At 39.0% G+C, this 12816-nt stretch overlaps 1 protein-coding gene across 1 annotated transcript in view; it reads right to left on the reverse strand.

The window, feature by feature from the left end:
• Positions 1-12816, reverse strand: part of LOC308059154 (uncharacterized protein) — a gene marked incomplete at its 5' end in the record, with an annotated part of 61160 nt that continues 48344 nt past the window's right edge. Inside the window, one exon of the mRNA XM_080376091.1 lies at positions 1-12816. This exon is cut by the window's right edge and continues 26860 nt beyond it.

A 12816-nucleotide genomic window follows, 5' to 3' on the forward strand; every position in this document is an offset into this window, starting at 1 on the left:
TTCCTCCCTTCCTCCAAGAGTTGTCCTTAAAGGTTCTAGTGACATGAAGTAAGAACAGAGCTGTGGCTTCTTCACCAGTTTTCCTTTTTATTAGAAATAAAAGAAAATGGGCTTTTCTCTCTCTCTCTCTCTCTCTTGTTTTTTTTATAGTGAAATAGTCATGCCAGAATGCCCCTTCATCTGTCATGGGGGCATATATAACACCACAAACAGCTAATACAGGATGTCAAGGCAACAGGAATAAAAGCAATAGAAATGTCAATAGAGGTTGTTTCTGCTTCTTGACATAGAACCCACAGGACAGGACATTCTTTCTACAAATAGCTTGGTGAAATTAGCTTTCAGTTTTATTTTAAAATCTTTAACAACTCCTTCCATAAAGGCTTTAATGCTGTTCCTTTTATAGCAGTAAAATAGGTATTGTATCTGTACCTGTATCGTACTGGATTACATCTGTACTACACATGCATTTCACTACACACATTCAAATACATGTATTTTTTCCGCATATATACACACAGAAATAAACAGTGAATATGTAAATGCCCCCATTGTGACTGTTTTGTATACTGTCTTTTGTAAACTGTTGAAAGTAGCATCTTTTTGTTTCAACTCTCCTTCCATTCATTAATGCCATAATGCTCATTTATAAATACAATTTTAGAATGTTTTGAGGTGTGTAGTACCTCTATCTATCTGTCTGTCTGTCTGTCTGTCTGTCTATCTATCTATCTATCTATCTATCTATCTAGCCATCTATTGAGAAACATATGCAAGATAAGTGAAGTATAAAGAACTGATTAATGTGGTCAAAGAAGCACTATCAAAAAATATGATATATTAATATGAAGTACTACAGATGGCAAAACAATTTAATATATTTTATGGGTATTTACTGCATATATTTGTGTTACTAATCTTGTTCTTATAAGGGCTACTTATCCAAGTCTTCTTGATAAACTATATCCAACTTCCTGAAAACTATATCCAAACTTGCATAATTAGAGCACTGCTGTTTTTAAAGCTCTGTGTCTGCCAAGCCTAATAGTCAAGTTTGGATTATGTTCTATATATATGTAAATACACTTAAGTATTTAGACTTCTGAAAATGTAGAGCTGTTGTACAGATAAAGCACTGTACTGCATATTATTTGAGCATCAGAACAGAAAAAAAAAAAAAAAAATTTGGTTTTGGTTGGTTGTATTGAAACTACAGAGTCCAGAGTCCTGAAATTACATTTATCATCATTTAAATTGTACTACTGTTTTGGCTGTCTTTGATTACAACACACTTATTTACCAGTATATATTTACTTATAAGTTTATCTTAATCATGAATTGCTGATATCAGTGGAAGTGCCACAAGAGCTGTTGACACAAAGATTGAACATGGAATTGACATTGTTTTACTACTGTAATCTGGTTTGACTCCCAGATCGTGTACACACAGATGTTGTACTACAATGTCTGAGTAGAAAATCTACTCGGCCTCTTTGATTTGTTCATACTCACGTGCCTTTGAATTGCAAAGTTATCCTCTGTGAGGTCTGTCATAAGCTTTTGTTATTTCCAAGGTACATTTTCATTTATCTCAGACTGTATAGATGTGAAGGATATATGATTTCACTTACAAAATACTTTCTAGAATTGATGTAAAAAAGTGGCTGTTCATGAGAAGTTCATTAAAAGAGTGGAAACCATTTGAAACTATTAATGTGGACCAACAACATTACATATGGCTCTACTATATTTATCATTGTCTCAATGATACTTGCACTGTGAACAGTGAGACAAACTGACATGGACTATACTGTAGTCTTTTGCAAACAAAGAACTTTATAAATCTTTACTCATATTTATTGCCTGCCTGTGTGATCTTCATGGAAACATGCTATCTAATTAAAATTAATTTTGTCTTATTGATAACAGTGTTTATAGTGAAATCTGTATGCCAGGAAATAAGATGTTGTCATTATTAGTGGATGGGTTTGTGTCTACCTGGCAGTGCAGGTGTATTGGGTTTATGTGGCAAGGTTTTGGTAGCAGGGGGGACTGCAGTGGTGGCCTTTGTGAGAAAACATCAGGAACTGCTCCCATGTTGGACAGATCCAGTGTCAGCTAGCTCCAAGACAGACCTACTGCCAGCCAAAGCTGAGCTATCAGTGATGCTGGTGGTGCCTCCCTGATAACATATTAAAGAAAGGGTAAAAAACTGCTGTGCAGCATCTGTGACAGAGGAGTGAAAAAATGTGAGAAAAACACCCTGCAGAGACCAAGGTCAGAGAGGAAGGAGTGAGGGGAGGTGCTGCAGGTGCCAGAGCAGAGATTCACCTGCAGACCATGAAGAAGATCATGGTGAAGCAGGCTGTACCCCTGCAGCCCATGGAGGGCCATGGTGGAGCATACATCCACCTGTAGCCCATGGACCCCACACTGCAGCACGTGGATGTGCCCTGAAGGAAGCTGCAGCCTGTGGAGAGCCCATGCTGGATCAGGCTCCTGTCAGGAACTGTAGCTCCTGCAGGACCCACACTGGGGAGTTCCTGAAGGCCTTATTTCATATACAACCATTCCCTTTTACAGCCTTTTCTGTCTACTCATCTTTTTGTTCCCCCCTGCTCCCCCTTCCCCTGCATGCTGCCCATAGGTTTGTACAGCTCTATCGATTCAAAGCAAAAATCACGTCAGACTAGCTAGCAAGTAGGATAGGAGGCCTGGGAGCCAGGTATTGAAACAGCCACAAGTCTGGGCTGAGTACTGGAAAGACCAGAGGGTCTGCAAGTTGACTGTTGGATTGACCAGAAGGTCCAAGGCAACTCCTGGATAGACTGTGGTGTCTATGGGTTAACTGGAAATCCATTTGTGTGTGAATGTCTGTGTATAAGGCAACTGCAGATGAGAGGATCCAAGGGGCAGGTACTTGGTAGACAGAGGGTTTAAGGGCACTTACTGGATGGATCCATAGTGTATGTGCCTGTGTGTACAGTGGTGTGTGCAAGGGTCTGGATATCAGAAACTGAAGTGCAGCTGTGGGCTTTGGGGGTTCACACACCCCAGGAACCAGTATCTGGGGAGAGTGAAGATCATGGGCCAGTTACTGAGACATCCTTAGACAGCGTCTAAGGAGAGATCCATATTGTATATATGTATATATTTCCTTTTCACCTTGTTCAGCCAGAGAAGGCTGAATACAGAAGTCATTTATGTCATCTGTATTTGCCTGAGTGTTTCTGGCTGTGTGCCCAGCTGTGTGGATGGCTAAACGTACATCTATGTATGTATTGTGTGTTTGTTCATGTGCCTACTGGCAATACATGCTCATCCTCGCTAATGGCTGGACCTGGGAACAGAGAGCTACAACAGCCTCTATTCTATTCGGCTGCCAGATTTGGAAGCTCCTAACATGAACCCAGATGGCAAAACAGCCTTCCTAGTCCTTCCATCATGTAGACAGCACCTCAGGTAGATATGAAGTTACAAAGAGCAAATATCTGAATCTCATAAATGGAAGAACGAATGTGATGGGAGCAGATAACTCCTGAGAGGGGTATCTGTGAAACCTTTTTTTAGCATTATGACACTGACCAAGACTTTGATAGTGATTCAGGGTCCCACCCTTTCATTAAACTTTCAGATGTTGATACAGATTTGCACATCTCCAACAGACTTTGCAACACACTACTAGTGTGCATACCCATTGATTAATCAATCAAGTCCTTAGGATGTTGTGGATCAGCTTTTGGAACTGATTCTTGACAGTCATAATGGAAGAAATTAATATTGACAAAATCCTGTGATGAAAAGAGACACATATATTTCACATGCTTGGCCACGTAGTAGTAGTGTCATTTTCCAAGGCTGTTAAGAAATCTAAGCAACTCAAATTTTTTATTTACCCTGGAGCCTGAAGTTTGACTTCAGCCAACATGTGTCTTCAGGCATAATTCTCTGTCTGCCTTACAATTCAGTATCATTCAGGGTCTTTGATTCACATTCTTCTCCCCTTGTATATGCTATTTTGTAATTCAGGTAGTTTTTCTGACACTTCTGAAATTCTGACAGTTTGCTAGGACTTCTGAGATATAAATAGTTTGCTGTAGGTGCTGCAGAGCTTGCGATGGTGAAACACTTGCAAAATTCTGACTGTCATGTCAAAATCCTTGCCAGTCTTGTAGCAAATCTGTATAATATTACAGCCCAACAATTCAACTGAGAATGTAAGACTTGGAAATTTTTTCTTGCTCTTGTCAGCCCATAGCTCACATATGCTCTATTCCTCTAAATTCAGCAGGACATATGAGGAGAGGCTGAGATAACTGAGCTTCATCAATCTTAGGAAGACAAGACTAAGCACAGATCTTTCAGCTGTCTTCAGTTGCCTGAATGGGAGGAGGAAAGAGAGGAGAGGGGAAAGGAGGGCAGGGCAGGGCAGGAAAAGGATAAACTTTTCTCAGAGGTGTGCAGTGATGGGTGAGAGATAGGTTGGAACACTGAAAAATGTCATTAGAGATAGGGAGATATTTTTTCACCATAAGAGGTGTCAACTGTAATGGGTTGTCCAGAGAGTTCGCGGAATCTCAGTCCTTAAACTATTCAGAACTCAGCTGGGCATAGCCCAGAGCAACCTGCTCTAAATTGGCTCTGCTTTGACTGAGGATTTAGACCAGATGATCTCCAAGGATGACTTCCAACCCACATTGTTTTATGATTCAGGATGTGTTACTGCATGCATAGCAGCCCACAAGTTGTCTTTCTTAAGACACCTGCATTAGTCACTCATTTCAGGTACAGTTTACCATTTGCATTGTGATCACTCTTGATAAATTCGGAAATACAAGCCCAGATTTTTAATTTTGGCATGGGAATATAGTATAGTTAGTGATGCCTCTAAGACTACTAGGATCACTTAGCAACTCCTAAAATTTCTAAGCCTTCAGGCTTGTCCAGCTGTGTTTTTTAGTTTTATTTTTGCTCTCCCTTCAAGAGATCAAAACAACAGTTTGTAGTTTCTCCGCTACACAGTAGTCATTTGCTAGAGCTGATAATAGCTCATATCATTTTTAGGTAATTTTTCTGGTGAAAATATTATAGTAGAAGGACTATGGCAAATATTTCCAAATATTTTCTCTCCTCCTACAACAGAAAAAGAGTATTTCTTATACATGACATTTCAGAAGGGATAGCATATTTGTAGCATTTACTAATAATGACATATACAAGTTAGTTTTTTCAGTGATCAGGCAAAAGAACAGAACTTTGCAGCACCATCAGATATAGAACAGTATGAATAAGCTCTTTTTTGGCTGTTTTTCAAACCAACAATTGCCTAAATCTGGAAACATGTTCTACATTCAACTTATCATGTAAGAGTGAATTGTCATAAAATTGTACCTAACGGACAAGAATACCACAGGTCACAGTCAGTTTGCTTCTATAAGCTTTACAGAATTCATTCTGTTTTAGTTTCAAAGATTTCTGTATAAGTCCATATTGAGACAATGTATTCTTTATGATTTACATCAAAACTACTTCAAAGCTTTCCTTTCTGCAATTTATCCTCTACATTAAGTTACCTAAAGATGCACGCTTCCTGGAAAAGCCCAGATGAAAAGCCCCAATCCCATGGTGACCACAGGTTTATGTTCTAGTAGCCTCTGGAAAAATTAATAAAAAAATTATGACTACACATGGTTTTAGCAGAGAGGTTACTTAGGAAGAGATAAAATGAATGAAGGAGTTTAAAAGAACCAAAGAATGGGAGGAGATAAACAAGACAGGCAATGTGAAGATAAGGTTAAATTAGCCCATCAAACATTGCTAAGACTAAAAACCTATGGATAATCTGCACAAGGCACGAAGAAGTTCAGTCAAAAAAAATTAAGAAAATAATTCAATTGTCCAGGAAAAATTTTTTCTCGTCTGCTTTTTCCTGACAGAACTTCTCTCTGACTATTCATTGTATTCTTGCACTAAGTCCACACAGGAAAGGTATTTTGATTTTGGTACTTCACTATGTACAGGACTGGAACACTTATTTTTCTTGGTGTTAACGCAAACGTTTTGAAAAAATGCTGATTCATCTTTTGGTCATCTATAATCCCCGTGTGGGTTGCCAGTGCTTCTATTTTCTGAGTTCTTTGGACAACTGCACCATTTACAACCATCTTCCACAGAAATTAATCTCAAGCTGTTTCATGTATCTCAGTTGTTGAAATAATACATGCAGACAGTTTAACTACCCAATGATCAAATGAAGAAATGGTTCATTCTTCATTTTTGACCTTGAATTTTCTTTATAAATATATAATTACATTTGTTTATGCACTCTGAAGTCCATGAATTTATCCATTAGTTTATATTCTCCCCTTTACTAGCTTTCATTTTTATTTAAATGCTCATATTCATCCTTTCTTTCGTTGATATGAAACATACGCAAGAACAGAGAAGTTTTGAAATCAGTAAGAGTAAATAGAATACATAACTACCATGGTATCACTGATGCTAACTGTGTGGAAGGAAGTACTTTGTGTCAGTCAGTTGAATTCAGTTTTACCCATTCTCCAGGGATCCTGACCTAGCTACATCGTGCTAACCTGTAAGAGTTCATTTTTCAGACCCTACAAACTCAGGTTTTTTTCTGAATTACACAGAAAATAACATGCAGGTACATGACACAATCAAAAAAGGAGATTAAATATGTATTGATATAATATATCTATTCTGTGCACTCTTTCTTGATTGTAAATAAAATTATATTATATAAACTGTAATATAATACACAGTAATTATCTTTGTTATCAACTGAAAATATTTTTGCTTCTTAAAACCTCTGCAAAATGAGCTATGAAATTTATAAAGATAGATATTTACAAGTGTAACATAGCTGTAACTGTGCAACATTTGAAGCTTGTTATATTTTTCCTTTGAGTTCCAGATGCTTATTACTAAGATGAGTTTGGCTTAAGGGCATCCTTTCTTGGGGGGCTTTTTGGGAATACACATTCTAGCTCCTTGTCTGCAATGACACCAGACACGACAATGCCAACTACACAAATCTCTCCAGACATGCTATAGAGCAACAGATAGAATCATAGAATCATAGAATGGTTTGGGTTGGAAGGGATGTAAAAGATCATCTAGTCCCAACCCCCCTGCCATGGGCAGGGAAACCTTCCACTAGACCATGTTGCTCAAAGCCCCATCCAGCCTGGCCTTGAACACTGCCAAGGATGGGGCATCCACAGCTTCTCTGGGCAACCTGTTCCAGGGTCTCACCACCCTCGCAGTAAAGAATGTCTTCCTAATATCTAACTTAAATCTACCTGATGCTAAAGACATTGTCTCTTGTCCTATCACTACACGCCCTCGTAAAAACTCCCTCTCCAGTTTTCTTGCTTTAGCTACTGGAAGGCTGCTATAAGGTCTCCCTGGAGCCTTCTCTTCTCCAGGCTGAACAACCCCAACTCTCTCAGCCTGTCTTCACAGGAGAGGTGCTCCAGCCCTCTCATCATCTTCATGGCCCTCATCTGGCCTTGCTCCAACAGGTCCATGTTCCTCTTATGTTGGGGGCTGCAGGAGCAGGCTGGAAATTAGGACCATGCGTGGCACTCAGTTAGCTGAGGGGAATGTGCTCGAGCTTGTAGGTCACAAACCCTGGGAGGACAAGGAGTGTGAACAGACACAACAATTAACATGATGAGTCATGCTGAGAGAGGATAAGGGAGTGGGGGATGGATGGCACCAAGGATGACGCCAAGGAGAGGTAACACCTTGCTGTTAATTGATGGTAGTTAACCACCAATCGGGGATTGCCTAGTATGCAATGCTTAGCTTAAAGAACCAATCTGTTTAAAACGCACAGCTTCCAAAAGTATATATAAACTCGTGCTTCTGTACAATAAATCGACATTTGTTTGCATCATACAGCGTCCCGTCTCTCATCACAGCAGGGGGCCTGGAGATGAACATAGGAATCCAGGTGAAGTCTCATGAGAGCTGAGTAGAGGGGGAGAATCACCTCCCTCGACCTGCTGGCCACACTTCTTTTGGTGCACCCCAGGATTCGGTTTGCTTTCTGGGCTGCAAGTGCACATTGTGAGGCCATGTTGAGCTTTTTGTCCACCAGCACCTCAAACACCTATAGAACCTTTTTTTGTTCTCCTTGACATCACTGGCCAGATTTAATTCTCTCAGGGCTTTAGCTGTCCTAACCTGATCCCTGCATGCTTGGACAACTTCTCTGTATTCCTCCCATATACCTTTCCTTACTTCCACCCACTGTAGGTGTCTGTTACACGTACTGATATAGATATATAATGAACAAACTTACTCATTCCTAGAAGCAAAACTGATCTGTAAGGTCTGAGCTGTTCTGTATTTCTAGAACAGATCCATATGTTGGGACAGGGCAGTGATGAGAAATTAAGTCATCATGTCATAGGAAGTTAAGTAGACTTGTAAGCATTTTCTGGGAGTATTTTTGTTGGTTTTTTTTGAAGGAGCTAGCTTATTCTTTGTTAAAACCAAATTGTACACATAAACTATATTGATATTTTTTTAAAGCCATCCACATATTCTCAGTGAGTGCACTTACAGATATTTTTAAAAACCAGGTCTTTTGTCAGTTAAAGAATTAATCTTATCAGGTTTTCCTAAATGTTATACACAACAGAGTCATGCAATAATTTTCAGTTAAAGAAACAGGATTTGAAATTTACTATGTCTGCCTGGAATTTTGTTTATAATTAATTTTCTGTCTTAAAAGTTGGCTTTAGTAAAAACAGCATGGAAAAAAAGCCACACACAATGTGAGTATAATTTATGTATAATTTACATTTTGTTGAAAATTATTAAAATTACAGGTCTTTTGATTTAAGAATTCTTAGAAAGTTCACATTCCTTTCTCCTTATCATGAAACTCCTACTTTCAACTAGTGGGAAATTAACAGAAGAACATACTTTTCTTCTAATGTTGTCACGGTTTTGTATATTTATCTACTTACCAAATAAAACCACACTTTGTCCACTAGTTAGTTAGTTAGTTATTTAGTTTCTGTAAGTGTGATTATGCATTGTCTTTGAAGAGCTCAGGATCAATGCTTGAACCTATTTTCAGACATCTCACACAGCTCCTGTAGTTTCATTCTTCAGATTGTTTGGATTTCTACTAATTTATTTAAAGTCTTAGATTTTCATTAATGTTTTGCTAACCCATATAGCTTTCAGATGCTTTCTAGAAATACTGCATCCAATTTTTTTGTTGGTGGTGTTGGAGGAGACAGTAGTTTTACAAGTTAGTAACACATTTTTAGTCATGTGTCAAAATTTGTACAGTTTCTATTTGAATAGCCTGTTATTATCAGTCAGGTTTTAACACAGTTTTATGATAACTTGTCATGGAAAGATGAGGTAAGGTAGCTGCTACAGCTGCTAGACTACACCATTCAGGGACACAGAATCTAGTTTATTTGCTTGGTAGAATGGTATAACAGGTATATAGAAATCACTGCTGTGTTTGCAGGATAGTGATTGACTTCCACCTGTTACACTATATTGGGTTTCTGTGGTAAGGCTTTGGTAGCGGCAGGGCTACAGGGGTGGCTTCTGTGAGAATGCCAGTGTCAGCTGGCTCAAAGAAGGACCGTACCCACTGCTGGCTGAAGCTGAGCCAATCTGTTTAAGAAGCGGGGAAAAAATCTGTGTGACTCTAGCTGGTGACAGGAGTGAGAATATGTGAGAGCAACAACTCTGCATACGCCAAGGTCAGTGCAGAAGGAGGGGCAGGAGGTGCTTCTGGCACTGGAGCAGAGATTCCCCTACAGCCTGTGGTGAAGACCATGGTGAGACAGGCTGTGCCTCTGCAGCCCATGGAGGTCCATGATGGAATAGTATCCACCTGCAGTTCAGTGAACCTGCAGTTCAACCTTCAGTTAAATTTCAGTTGGAAGGGACCTACAATGTCCTCCCCCTGTGGAGGAATGAGCTGAAGAAACAACATGTGATGAACTGACTGTAACCCCCATCCCCCATTCCCCATCCCCCAGTGCCACTCAGGCAGAGGAGTTACAGTATTTGAGAAAAGTTGATCCAGGAAGAAGGGATGGGTGGGTGAAGGGGGTTTAAAATTTATTTTTTTATTTTCTCATTATCTTACTATGATTTGATTGGTAATACATTGAACTAATTCCCCAAATTGAGTCTTTTTTTGCCCATGATGGTAATTGCCTGGTTATCTCCCTGTTCTTATCTTGACCCATGATCCTGTCATTGTATTTCCTCTCCACTGCCCAGCTGAGGATGGGAGAGATAAAGTGGCTTGGTGTGCACCTGGTGTCCAGCCAAGGTCATCACACTACATATATTCATCCTACAAATTGCATCGCCAGTGCCATCTGTCAAGCTGAAATCAGTTCAAAGCCAATGACCCAACAGAGCAAGACATTCACTCCAACTGATCCTTGGCCAAAGTTCAGCCCCTACATGGCAGAAGTCCTCTCCTTGGTTTTCAACTTCTGTATAAATTCTGCACTGAATACTGTGTACTATGTTACCCTCTCCCCCATGGGAGATATTGTTTTAACTATTTATTGCTTCCTATCAGCATAAACAACCAATGGCTTTGCTATTCCAATTACTCTGGGCCAATCTCTTTGACTTTCTCCATCCAAGGGGCCAAATAGTGGTTACATCTCTAGTTTCTGTCATTCTTTAGGTTGCTGCCTAAGTATGTTACGAAAAAAAAAAATTGTCTTTGCTATCCAGATCATACTGAGTCAAGCTAGTCAGTTCAAACTGGGCAGATGTAATCAGGTCTCATATGTCTGGGTGGTACTGTTGGGTGGGCTACATTCAGTTACAACAGCCACTATGTCAAAAGAACGTAATACAAATGTTCCAAAAAATGTCCAAAAAGTTCAGAATGCCATATGGCAATAAGCATCTCTTATGGAAAACATTAAGCACTCGACAGGGCTCTTTTATAGAAACACAACACAAATTGGGGGAAAAACTGTCTGGTGAAATAGGAGAGGTTTTCTATTGATCTAGAAAAGTCCATAATTTCATTTTAGTAATTTGCACTGATCTACATTACACTTAAGATTTTGGGATTTCGTAATTCCCTTTTGACTTTTTTTCTGTGTTTGTACAGAGAACAATCTATCCATGATATTCAGAATTTGATTCACTAGAGACTCTGTGCTAGTTTCCGATTTTGTAGACAGCAACAGAATAAGAAAGTACATGTTTCAATACCCAAGTGATGAGTCTGAGTTTTGCCGTTGTTTTATAAGTGGATAAGAAGTTATGAAGTACAAACTAACAAATTCAGAGAATCACAGCCAAACTCTCTGTCTCTGAGGTTCAGTGTATAAAAGTTATTCATGCAAACAAATCCTCACTTTGAGAAGAAAACAAGTTTTGTAAGTTACTTACTGTCAAGATAGGTCAGTCAAGTCACAATTAGCTCTAATTAGCAATCCCACAGCCTATTAAAATTGTTTACCTTCTATTAAGATATGCACAAAAAGGCAAATAATTTTTTCCCACTTGTGAAAACATCAAAGAAAAGTATTCCTTATCTGAACCTTAAAACCAATTATAAATGAGGACAAGCACAGAAGTGATACCAACAGAATTTAGGAAAACATTTGTATTGTTAATTGCAGCATTATAACTAGCTGAGGGAATATATAACACTATTCCTGTTAAGCTCTAAATAAAGTAATCCAAATAAATATTGGGTCTTTAAATGTAAAATTTCACAAGGACAGAGAAATGGACTGACAGAGCTTTGCATCCCTTATGACTTCTACAGCTGTATCAATTCTTATCTTGATATCTGAGTAAAGAGGTAGAATGGTAATAAGTTTTTGTTCTTATTTAAGTACATAAATTAGTGGCCTTATTTTCAAAAAGAAGAGACTGGCATAGATCAATCACTTGACCTCGTTCATTTTTTAAAAAGCTAACATCTAATAGAAAATTAAATTATTAAATGAAGGGCCTAAGGAAATCCATAGTTTTCACATCTCAGTTTTTGAAATTGATTATAATTATATTTTTATAAAGGAGAAAGCAATCTCCATGAAAAGCTGTGAGCATGGGTGTTAGAACTGACAAGGCTACAAGCCGCTTTGCATTAGAATTTAATTTGGGAGCGGGGAAGGGGGGGGGGGGGGGAGCACTTTAAATTCTTCACTGGATCAGGAAGAAATTACACACTAACACTTGCTTTAAGTGAACATGATTTCTTCTTCTGATTAAACTTGTCTAGCTAAGGACAAAAAGGATCTAACAAAGATGCAGTCCAGAACAAGGTTTTTTGCCCTCAAATGCGGCAGCACACCACAAACATTTGTTGCGCTTTATCTGACGTGCTAAATGTGCTTAGATGCTAGTGGCAAGAAAAAAGGTTTTAATTAACAATTTTTAAAATATCCATCAAACCACTTAAATAGTACTTAAGTAGTAAACAACTTAAATAGTACTCCTGTGGATGCATTTAAGGTACTTGAATACCTTAAATGCCCAGAGGAGGGCAACAGAGCTGGTGAAAGGGCTGGAAGGCATGTCCTATGAGGGGTGGCTGAGGACTTTGCAGCTGTCTAGTTTGAAGACAAAGAAGCTGAGAAGTGACCTTATTGCTCTTTGCAGCTTCTAGAGGAGGGAAGAGGGAGAGGAGGTGGCAATCTCTTCTCCCTGGGATCCAGTGATTGAATGGGTGGGAATGGATCAAAGCCGCACCAGGTGAGGTTCAGACTGGACATTAGGACGCATTTCTTTCCCGAGAGAGTAGTCAAACAGTGGAAGAGGTTC

This window comes from Falco punctatus, assembly GCF_963210335.1.
Source record: "Falco punctatus genome assembly, chromosome: 2".
In the NCBI taxonomy this organism is placed as follows: domain Eukaryota; kingdom Metazoa; phylum Chordata; class Aves; order Falconiformes; family Falconidae; genus Falco; species Falco punctatus.